The sequence below is a fragment of the Musa acuminata genome, unplaced genomic scaffold (genome assembly GCF_036884655.1).
Source record: "Musa acuminata AAA Group cultivar baxijiao unplaced genomic scaffold, Cavendish_Baxijiao_AAA HiC_scaffold_515, whole genome shotgun sequence".
In the NCBI taxonomy this organism is placed as follows: Eukaryota; Viridiplantae; Streptophyta; class Magnoliopsida; order Zingiberales; family Musaceae; genus Musa; species Musa acuminata.
Window position 1 is genome coordinate 406775 of NW_027020760.1, and position 11361 is coordinate 418135.

An 11361-nucleotide genomic window follows, 5' to 3' on the forward strand; every position below is an offset into this window, starting at 1 on the left:
TCAAAGTCAAGAAAGGAAGCCGAATCCATCTATACACTAGCTGTGCCGAATCCATCTATACACTAGCGGTTAAGGCAAAAGTGCCCTTCAATACGAGGTCGGGTAGGCTGGCGAACACTGGACTTAGTTAGAGGCTTTGAAGCTGGGTTGTATTGGTCAGTAGAGTTCTATTCTTATCTTAGTACTACTGAAACTACCTTCTGAGAATTAATACCAGAGTGACTTGGCCCCCCATTAGTACAGGTACAGGCCTAACAGAAGAATCAGCAGCTGTTCGAAAGGAAGCAGTTCTCAAGGGTGATTCCGAGTGTCCTGGCAGTTGGCGAGTTGATTGAGTCTGCAAGCCCAGTTTCATCTTAGCCTAGGTCTTCTAGCCCTTCAGTTAATGGTGATAGTTTCTGTAATTAAGGGCACAGGATCGGGTACTTCCATTCCAGTTGCGAACATATACGATTTCATCTTCAGAAGTGGAATGTTCCGAGTCAAACCTACCTGGAGTGTTTACTGGTTAGCGAAACTTACAATAAGGGCCTCTGCTTCTCGCCAAGTAGTAGTCCTGTGTAAGGTAAGGGAAGGAATTAGGGTATGGAGTGCTCTTAGTAGGAATTGAAAGTAAGAGAAGAGACAAGACTCTACACCAGGGCAAGATGCTAGATCCGCAGTTTTCTACTTACCTGGTTTCGAGTTCTCATATTAGTAGTAGCGGTGTCAGGCCAGGAGAAAGTCAAGACAGAGTTAAAGGCATTAATTAGAGAATGTTGCTTAGGAGCGTAGGAGTTAGAGCCCAGAAAGGGATACTTTAAGGCAGGAGCGATAGGGCATCCAGTAAGGCTTATAAGTAGCAAAGACAGACTCAAACAAGAGATAAGTAATGAAAGTCGGTGATTTCCGTTTGATAGAAAGGATAGTAAGAGTCAGAGGCTAAATACAGTTTTTAAGTAGTCAAGAGCAGACTGATCTACAGGGTGGTTAGAATCGAAGAAAGTCAAGATAGCCTCGTTAGTATTAGCTAGAGAGTCTAAGTTCCGAGTCGAGGTCTTGTTGGTAGTTTTGTAATTCCTTAGTCTAAGTAAAGGTATGAGTTCGGACCGATGAGTTGGATTCCCGGGGTAGTACTTAATTCTGTATTTTCTACTTCAAAGAAATGGGCTAATAGTGCTTTTTCACCTAAGAAGGAACTACTAATCAATAGTAAGCCAGAGTTCCTCTTTTACTACTATGTGAATTTCTTACTTTTTTATATCATAGCAGGAGCGAGGAACAAGTGTAGTTGATCCTGGTTGAGAGCACCCTCAGATTGGAGCAAAGGTTAGAAATGCACAAATCAGAATGAAAGGTGAAGAAGGGCCTAGGGGACTATTTTCTCCTGTGTTAGCAGTGTTGGGTTCCTTATCGCCATTCTTGATTATTATTATGGGTATGCTTAGCGTAGCCTGGTATCATGCCAAACTTATTAGTTGGATCTGTGCGGGCACTACCCCATTCTTTTACTACTAACTCCGGGGCTGAAACAACTTAAGCCAATACTTTAACTCAACACTAGGGGATCCAACACCAATAATAAGGATTTACACCACAAAGAAAAGAGAAAGATAGAAAGCTGAGACAGGGAAATCAACTCGGGGAACTAATTCTTTAAATACGGCGGGGGGGTTCGGATCTTAGTTTGACTTACTTCAATGACTATACTTATATTTCGCCTTGCATTCCTGCTTGTCCACTACTTTATTGATTGCATTAAGAACCCGACTCAAAAGTCAGAATACGCTGACTGCTAACAAGGAATCGAAACGGGGCTTCTCACTATCAACACTACAGAAGTGATGTTCGAGTCCACCTCTCCTCTTTACTTGTTTATTGACTTATTCAATTCAGTATTCTGTTGACTTCTATTAATGTAATGCAACCATTAATGAACTTATCAAACCACTTTCTCACTTCACGATAGCTCTTGTTCCGGGTGTGATGGACCTGAACTTCAATACATCAATGCATGTGCTAGGTACTTAGTAACTACAGTCTAAGAAGCAGTAAGATAATACTCAAGCTAGGGGGGAGGGCTTTAGGCTAGGAGAAAGGAAAGCGAGGCTAAAAGCGGGGAGTTGAGGAGCAAAGGTAAGCTTATAGTGTTGAGTTGGATCCCTACTTTACAGTTTGTGACCGAGGTGGAATTATGACTTAAGAGTGGTTTTCTGGTACTACTAGGGATGATTCCTACTTTGGGGGTTGGCTCTTAGTTTCGCTTTTGTTTGACTATTGTAACTAATGAGGGGAATTCTCTGGCCTTGCCCCGGCCCGCATTATGTTGCTTATTATTGGAATTATGTATTTCGGGTATTACTCTGTTTCTGTGGACAAAGCCTTACTTGTATTCATTTCACTCTCTAACACTTACCGTTGATCCTGGCTTTAGCTCTTCTACTCTTGGCTATAGGTCTGCTACTACTTCATCCAAGTCTGACTTTCCTTGGTTCGGTCTTACTATACGCTTAATCATTCTCATAGCGCTAGGCTCTATCCCAGTACTTGTTCTTTAAATACCTTAGCTCGGGTTTGGGCCTACCGACCTTACACTACCATGCCGATGCTCTTTGCTTTAATCTAGTACATTTGGGGCGGGTCCTTATTCTTGTCTTGCTTGCCTGAATTCTTTAGAAAGGAATGGGACTAAGTAGTATAAGTAGAGCTAGGCAAGGGAACCATCAAGGTCAGCTGTTCCGTCAGAAGGAGAGAAGGGAAGCAGCTCAGTAAGAAAAGGCACATTAACCGAGTTACTTACGGAATCCCTAAATATGTAGGCTGACTACGGCCTCAGAGATGATTAGGCGGGGACAGGATTCGAACCTACTGACTGTAATGGATCTATCAAGGCTTTTCTAGCGAAGTCAATCAATGAAAGGTGTTTTTCTACTTTCCCTCAACCATTGTAGTTAGACGGATATCGAACTCCTTCAAGGATAGAAATGTAAAGCCGAGCGCAGGCGTTTTAGGGATTCAGTGTGGTCGTCCTGTCCTGAGAAAGGAAGTAAGGCAGAGAAGAGAGACGCGGTCAATTCCGGCAGCGAAGGATTTAGCCATTTAGGGGATTCTTGCAAAATACAATGACTATGCCCGTGTAGAACTGCCCGCAGAGGTTGGAACGTCCCACAAACGTTTAACGCTTCAGAATTTAGCCATATTATGGACACGAGAGCGCAGAAGGCGATGGTTTAGAACACAATAACTCCACCAAAATGTAAGAGGATACAGGGACGGAATCAACAGCGGATCCATGAGTCCAATCCACTTTATTCCATCCAATTGCATTGTAGTTGCAAAGAGATGGTACTAAAATCCTTTCATTCAAGCCCATTGCTTATCCACCTTGACTTTCATTGCTCTTCTTGACCTTATCAAGTTTCTCGATAGCGATAGCCGCCCGCTTGCAATCAGTCAGTTCAGAAAGGACGGAATGGAAAAACCAACCCGTATACTATAGCCCTTTCCTGTGCCTAGTTAGTCAAGTAGGTATATCGCCTGATCTAGTAAGTAGTGAGACAGCCCTTTAAAGCACGCACTGGTTTCGAAATCTTATCCCAACCACTCTAGGAGAGCTTGACTCCAGGCTAAATAAAAGCAAAGCAGAATGCCGTACCTGTGGAGATCCATGTACTCAGCTATTCCCTCATGCTTCGGCAAAAGCTTTTCTTTAGTATTCCTAGATGGAAGGAAATGTCTTCCTACTCATGCCTTACCTGGCATTACCTGTCCGATGCTTTCTTTTGTTTGTATATATTCAGACATATTTCTCTTTCTCACTCTGGATTTCCCTTTTCTTGCTGAACACTTTTCGTACAAAGATGGAACCTCGATTGGAATTAGGCTGTAAGCAGAGTATGACTGAACCCACCTTTGAATTGGCTATTTCCTTAGAGCTTCTTATTACAAAGCAAAGCTTCACGCTATACCGGATCGGGTGGATAGGAAGGTCTTCTAGGATTGATTGGAATTTCCCACAATTAAAGCCAAGGCCTAAAATCCCATTCTTTGCTTTTCTAGAGTCAACTACCCATCGGATTCTAAGCATATATTTGGCTTTGATTGAAGCCTTCCCTCTTGATTCGAATAGTCTTTGATGTCATTTATGACTTATGTATGTACTTTCATCTCCCCCTTGTGGAAATTATTTACTTAGCCATATGCCATATTAATACATCTATACCAGATGGATGCGTATTCTCTGACACAGGAAAGTATGAAATTATAGGTATGCTTCAAAGGTTACCTCATTTTGATTCAAAACTCCGATACGGTAGAATCCATACTGACCCTTGGAATGAGAACGTGTAAAGAAATAAGGGTGAGCTGGAGCAGAATCAAGCGCATCCCCACTTCCTAGGCGCTTTCAGGAAAAGAGGAAAAGCTCATAGGCACAAAAGAAAGGGAGTTGTGATGAAATGGAGTTCTGTTAGCCTAGAGGATAAGAATGGCTCATTAGTGAAGATGCCGAGAATGGCCGTGGGGATTACCTGCTTTTGTTAGAATCTTTTGCAAATGCATGTGCGGTCGGGAATGATTGCACATTAGTATTAGTAAGGGAAGACAAATGTTCACGCGGCAGGAGCCATCCCAGGGATGGTACAAGTGGAAAGACGCTATTTGAAAGACCCTTTGGTCCGCAGCCCTCTGATCCCTTGCTCGCCCAGGCCTGCCGGTACAATAAGAGAATGAGGGAGTCGGGGCACAATAAGAGAATGAGGGAGTACTTGATTGTGCGTGTTGTTTACTTGCGTGTTAAAGGGGGTGATTTTAGCCGCTCAGTGGAACCAGACCATTCCACTTGCCATTTGAACTCACCTAGGATGCGATCGTAGGGAGCTTCTTTTAATCAGATCAGCAAATCCTTGTTTTTAGTTATTTGGTTAAGCGTGAGCAGCGTGGGAAAACAAATACGCTTCTGCTGGAAGCTGACTCGATACGGACTCGCCATGCTTAGGAAATAGGCGGTATTATTCCTTCTCAAGCGCTACGCCCCTTTGTGAGTCTTTAACCGTTAAGTGGGAATAGCCAAATATAGAGTCCAAATCCTCATATGTGATGAAAGCTTGCCCGATTGAAGACAAAGTAGAACATCCTGAACGAACTGCTTTCCTTAAACCCTCGTAAGGTATCTATCTCTATCACTCGTTACGCCGAATCAATAAACAAGCAACTAGAATTATCTATCTATATCTTCAACGCTTCAGGCGGGTGGCCTAGCGAACACAGCAAGGACTTACACCATATACTCAGTGCCCCTAAGAGATGTGGAATTCGACTATCCCTCCTTCCATTTGAGTGAGACTAGACGGATATCGAACTCCTTCCCCGTAATCCACTTCACTTGCAGAACCGATTGTCTACTTTCATTCTTATGCTTAAGATCTAGAGTCAAGAGACACACAAACACCGTCAATATATGCTTCACACACCGCCTAGTAATAGTGGGAATGCGATTGTGGAGTCGATTCCGCTTCAACATACGATATAAGTGGAACAGGGCGAACTGCAGGATACTCTACTAGGAAGGAGCAACTACAGCATCAACACAAGGATGCGAAGGAGCAACTACAGCATCAACACCAAAAGCACTTAAGGGCATGTACTTTCTTCATATCGCTTAATATGCTAGTTTGGCATAAGAACTTTTACTTGGATTCGGCTTATGGAACTCTACCAGCTATAGGGGGACATTAAGCAATGTAACCAACAAGAAGAGTTGTTACCGATCACACTACTTACGAATTCCCTATCTTTCTCTTTTCCATCAGATTCTCCTGCTTATCTTATGATTCTTCTCAAGATCTTGCTTCGCGCCAACTCAATAATATAAGAATAGGGTAAGCATATAGCGCAATCTAACCTTGAATTGCAGAAAAGAAGAACAGTTAGATAGTTGGTTACTGCTTTTTTGACCATGTGCTCGATAAGAGAGATATGAAAGAACTGTTTTACAAGGTGCTTTAGGAGTTATCAGATCTGCTGCTTCTACGCAAGAAACAAGTGTTGTGGCTCTTATATCATAGTAAACAAGTCAGATATTAGGCGTAACTCGCACTCACTGAAGGGACACTTTTCCGTAAAGAAACGCTTGCAGATGATTTCATACTTAAGCATTACGTGGGTCAATATCCGTTTTCAGCTAAGTGAGCGACTCTCCTTACTTAGAACTGATCTCACAGCTTTTGATCTCTATTCTTCTCCTTATCAATCTTCTGCTCCTGGTCTTGCTCAAGCTTCTGATCGATACTCCTCACGAACTTCAGGGCCAAGCAACGTATAGACATGTATAGCTAAGGAGCTCAATACGGGGATGTCGCCAATAACTGGAATCGATAGCCATTACTAGATTCCTTCCCTTCACTTTACTAGATGATTGCCCTCACTCGGAGCTTATAGCAGGACAATTACTTCACTTTCATGCTTGTACCACTACAAAAGGGGCTTGAGAAGGCCAGGCAATTCCATCCGTGTCATAACACCCATTTTCCACAAATCTTATGGGGCGGGGATGGCTATAATCTCTCATCTCAGACCTGAGAAGCTGTTCAAATGTATTGCCCATAAAATGATTCTTAGCGCTCTTCCTCTAAAATACTCATTTCTTTATGCTATTCCTTTCCTTAGATTTCTATTTCTTATTCTTTGTGCTCCTCCTTTCCTTAGATTTATAGAATTGACCCTTTTATACCCTTCTACTTATTTCCGGTTTACCCTTGACTCTTGAACTGGGGCAGCTGACAGCACTCCTTCTTGCTTAGCTCTTGTAGTTTAGTTGCTCGTTGGGGTCAAACTTGAAGTCCACCACCCTTACCAACCTCTCCTTTCATGGAACTAGAATACCCGACTTCTTCCCCGAACCCATACTGAACAACTTTAGTAAATCCCTAAGCCCTTGTGCTCACGGTACTAACGCGAGTTCTTTTACTGACTCTGCCCGGTCAACTCATTCACTTAAGGCTTCTAAACATAGTGGCTTAAGCTAAAGGAGTTTATGCTTGATGGTTCCCTTACTGGCCCGACCTATCCTTTCCGTTAATGAAGACAGGCTTTCAGCACCTTATTTCTTCGTCATGGTTTTGATGCCCTAAGTCCACAAGATAGGAGAGGCACAAAGACATTTCTTTCATGTCAGAGAGGGGATTGTTTCAATTCCGTATTGACAGGATCTAAGCTCACCTTACTCCGTTTCCATTCCTGTTCCGGATCAGAGGCAGAGGAAAGTCTAGTTCAAGGATAGTTTGGTGGAGAAGATATCAAGATTCAAAGCTTTTTAGGGTATCAAGTCCAGGACCCGTATAGGAGTGAGCTGAGCGGGTAAAGTCAAGTTATGGTAAAGAATCCATTGGCTACGAGAGAATGAGAGAGTACACAGGCATAGAATAAGGATCGGACGGAATAAGGATCTTATGCTTCAGAGCTTCATAGAGAAAATGCATGTTTAAGTAGAGTTGGGAAGTCAGCGGCAATCAATGAAGTTGGACTAGAATCGTGTATATAAATCGAATTGAAGACAGAGTAGAATGCGAAGGCGCAAGGAATAGTATAAAGTAAGCTAGAATTACGAAAGAAAAGTATTGTTTGTTAACCTTTAGCTCTAACACCACTTGAAGTTCCTCATTGAATTGATTTCACTGTTTTTGTTTCTTGCTCCTTCCTGTTATGCAATAGTATGAGAGTTTTTCCATTGTTTGTTGATCCGCTAAGTTCCGTGTTAGGAGTTTTCTCATAATCCATAAAGTCTCTTGGGTCCCTACAGCTCTTTGTAAAGTGTTTTTCGGGAGCTGGTATACAAGTTGTATGTTCAGCAAGAGAGTCAAATTGAAATGAAAAAGGTGATCTCGCGTAAGGAGTTATCTACGCAAGCGAAGTACCCGATAGGAGATTCCAAAGATATGAATACAAATAGAAAATACATGTCATTCTCGTCAGTACTTGAATGAAGCCAGTTATCTCTGCACTCGTCTGTACTTTCCTTTCATTAAGCCTAAGTAGAGGATATGGTCCATAAGCAAGTATAAGCAGGTAAGGAAGAGGCCAGATCTTCAGCAGCATAATGTCCTGGATGGTAATATTCTAACAAGGTTATATGCTGGGTACCTCATTTAGTGCAATACTGCTCTCACTGCCAACACAGTGAAGGGAGAGTCGGCTTGTCTACTTGGCTGTCCGGCTTGCTTGTCTGGCGGACCCATTGAACTTAAGGGCAGCTCGCTTCTTATCCATCTTCTGCTGTAACTACTCCTGCTACAGTTTATTAGGCTTCTTCTATATATGATGAAACAATACTTTACGTTTCCTTAACAACCCAACAAAAAAGAGAAAGAAAGCCCAGCACCTTCACAGGAACCTCTACGATATCTTCCACTATTAGCCCTATAGCTCCGCTCTGGACTTACCCTTGCCTTTACCTGAAAGCAGTGGTGCACTCTCTTCACAATCAGCAAGCCGTTGCGCGTAAGGAGTATAGTCGGCCAACACGGCTTCATCTCTTTCTCCCTTGAGCCAATAACTGGAATTGCTGCTTGACCATCTTCTAATATTGGGCATACTTACTTGACTTTTATGCTTGAATTGTACCACTGAGCACTGAAGCCTGAACAAATACCACTTTCTAGCAACTTCAAGAATGGAATGAAACCAACCCTTCGACCACATTATAGAGATGATATAGAAATTGAGAATATTACCTAATATATACTGCACTTTCGACTTGACTTAGTTTTGCGAGTTGGGGACAATGACATCGATCCTGTAGAAATTCATAGGGTACGGGCGAGTCAAGATAAGTCGGCTACTGGCCTCGTTCTCGAAAATAGTGACACATTATATAGGCCCTGACATAGAGCTATCAATAAAGGACTAACAGACAGGGCTTGCGACTATTGCTGCCCTAAATAAGGTTTCCAAAACATATAATGTAACTACAAAACAACATACCTAAATCATACCGAAATCGGGTTTCCAAAACTCAATCTTACCGAAGTGGGATTTCCTAAATCATACCTAAATCGGGTTTCCATTGCATCTATGAGTTATTGAGGATCAGAATAAAGACAAAACTACGGAATGGTACTTTCCAATGGGCAACTTTGGCGGGTGTATTGCGTAGGTAGTCGGGCGCTCGACCCTAATACAATGAATGTTATCTGTCAATTTGAGCACAGATTTCCCTCTGAACTTCCTATGCTGACTCCTATCAGTCTATTACAGATGCTTACTTCTATATTACTGATGCTTACTACTATAACGACTAAGAGTATATTACTAGATGCGCTAGCCTCATACGCTACTAATAGATGAACTCTTTATGCCAATTATGAACTGTCTAATCTCACTTTATGCAATTATGAAGGGACCTAGACTTCCCTATAATGAGGGATTCCATCACAACTGGAAAGAATGGATTGAGGCACCGACACCTGGCAAGTGCTACTTGTTCCTTGACTTTCTACTTTACCGCTACATGGGCTATCCGCACCCGAACTCTAATAACCAATTGATGCTTCAGATCAAGATCCATCTTCGGCTTCTGGTTATGCTCTCTAGATAGTACCCGTGTCTAGCGCATTTGTAGTAGTTGCCCAGTCTCCGGTTTCTCTTAATAATTCAACAAGTCAGTATCCGGGTTCCACTTTCTTTGGGTGCTTCCTCTGCGATAAGGGCGTTGGATAACCCATGTGTTAAGCAATGAGTCAATTAAGCAGGGCAGCTTTATAGATGCCTTTGATGCGAGGTATCTTCTTTAGTCTAGTGAGCATTGAATAATTTCATTTCATTTGAAGACATAGGTCTAGGAGCAATACAATAGAAGAGGGATAGGGGTGCCGAGTAAAGCAGTTATCCTTTCTTTAGAAAGATAAGATAGGCCATGTGTTTAAGTCAACAGCAGAGACGACAAGCTACTTACTGAAGAATGGAATGGAATTGAATTAGTTTCCGACTCCCCGGATAGAGTATCTTCTTCTATCTTTATATAGGCACTCATCCTTATATAGGGGACTTATCGCTAGGGCACCTAGACTCCACTCGCCAACCCCATTCTCGGATATTAAACCACATTCTTTGAACCACCACTGCCATGTAAGATAGAGATTGGTAACCAACCTAGAGTGAAAGGCTTAACCGACACTCGAGCCTGTAATGGATGAAACCCCGAACTCGGAGCTATAGAAGGCCTAATACATAATTCGGGAAGGAGCGGTGCCAAGTAGTTGAGTAGTCCTGTTTCATCAGTATTTGTAGAAAGAGGGAAGTCCTGTGTTCGGACACTAAGTAGTCCATAAGTAGTCTTTACAGAATTAGTTGACAGAGCCGAGCCTGTTGTTGTAGAGTTGAGGCCCCAACTAGTTGTATTATAGTCTAGTGGTCTGGTCCTGTTTCATCTGTCTTTTAACCCCGAGTTTCATCTTATAAAGAAGTTGTTTCAAGATCAGACTTAGTTGAAAGAGAAAGAGTGGAGGTCGGCTTGGGAAGCTATGAAAGTTACGTTCTTGCCCCTTATAGTAGTGTAGTGGTAAAGTTTCATATCAAGTAGTTGTCCAGTGGAATCCCCAACAAGTATACGAGTAGTTAAGTCTAAGTGGTATAGTAGTAAATAGTACAGAGCCATAGTTTAGTTCGGGTCGGGCCTTCAGATAGAGTTAGTTCGGGTCTGCAAGGGAAGGAATGAAAGCTATCAGGCAAGGAAGCGAGGGATTTGAAGTCCATTCGTTGGTAACTAAACTCATTCTCATGCTTCTATGCGGTACTTCTTTAAACTAGTCCTGACGAATAAGTGATGGTGTAACCGGATTCAGTAGCTTGTCTGCTCATATTCTTTCTCTTATTCTTATATAGGAGAACGGATTCCAGAGAACGGATTCCACTCGCCCAGCAGAGCCAGAGCCGGCAGTAACAAGAGAATCCTTAGTGCACGAAGGAGAGTCCGGAGAGGCTCCTGTTAAGCGCCCCAAGATCAGAAACAGAGGAATGAGGGAGATCCGATAGAATGAGGTCACACTTCGTGCAGTGCTCTTAACTAACCCAGTAACCAATGCTATAAGGCAAGCTACGTATACAAAGGCAAGAACAGCGAGGTGAATTCCACATTTGATTAGTTTACCATGGCTTAAAGTGGGGGGTGAAGCTGTTCCTAGGCAATTCCATTCTCTAGTTGACTTTCCTCGGTAGTCAATGCCCCAACTAGTAGTAGTCCCGACCCGAACTCTATTAAAGCTTGGTTTCATTCTGACTTAATGGAGTTTCGTTTGGCCCTTATAGTCAGTTTGTTTGACTTTCATCTGTCTTTGTAGGGGCTGATATCTCACTCGAACAGCATCTCCTCTCTGTACTTTAACTCAG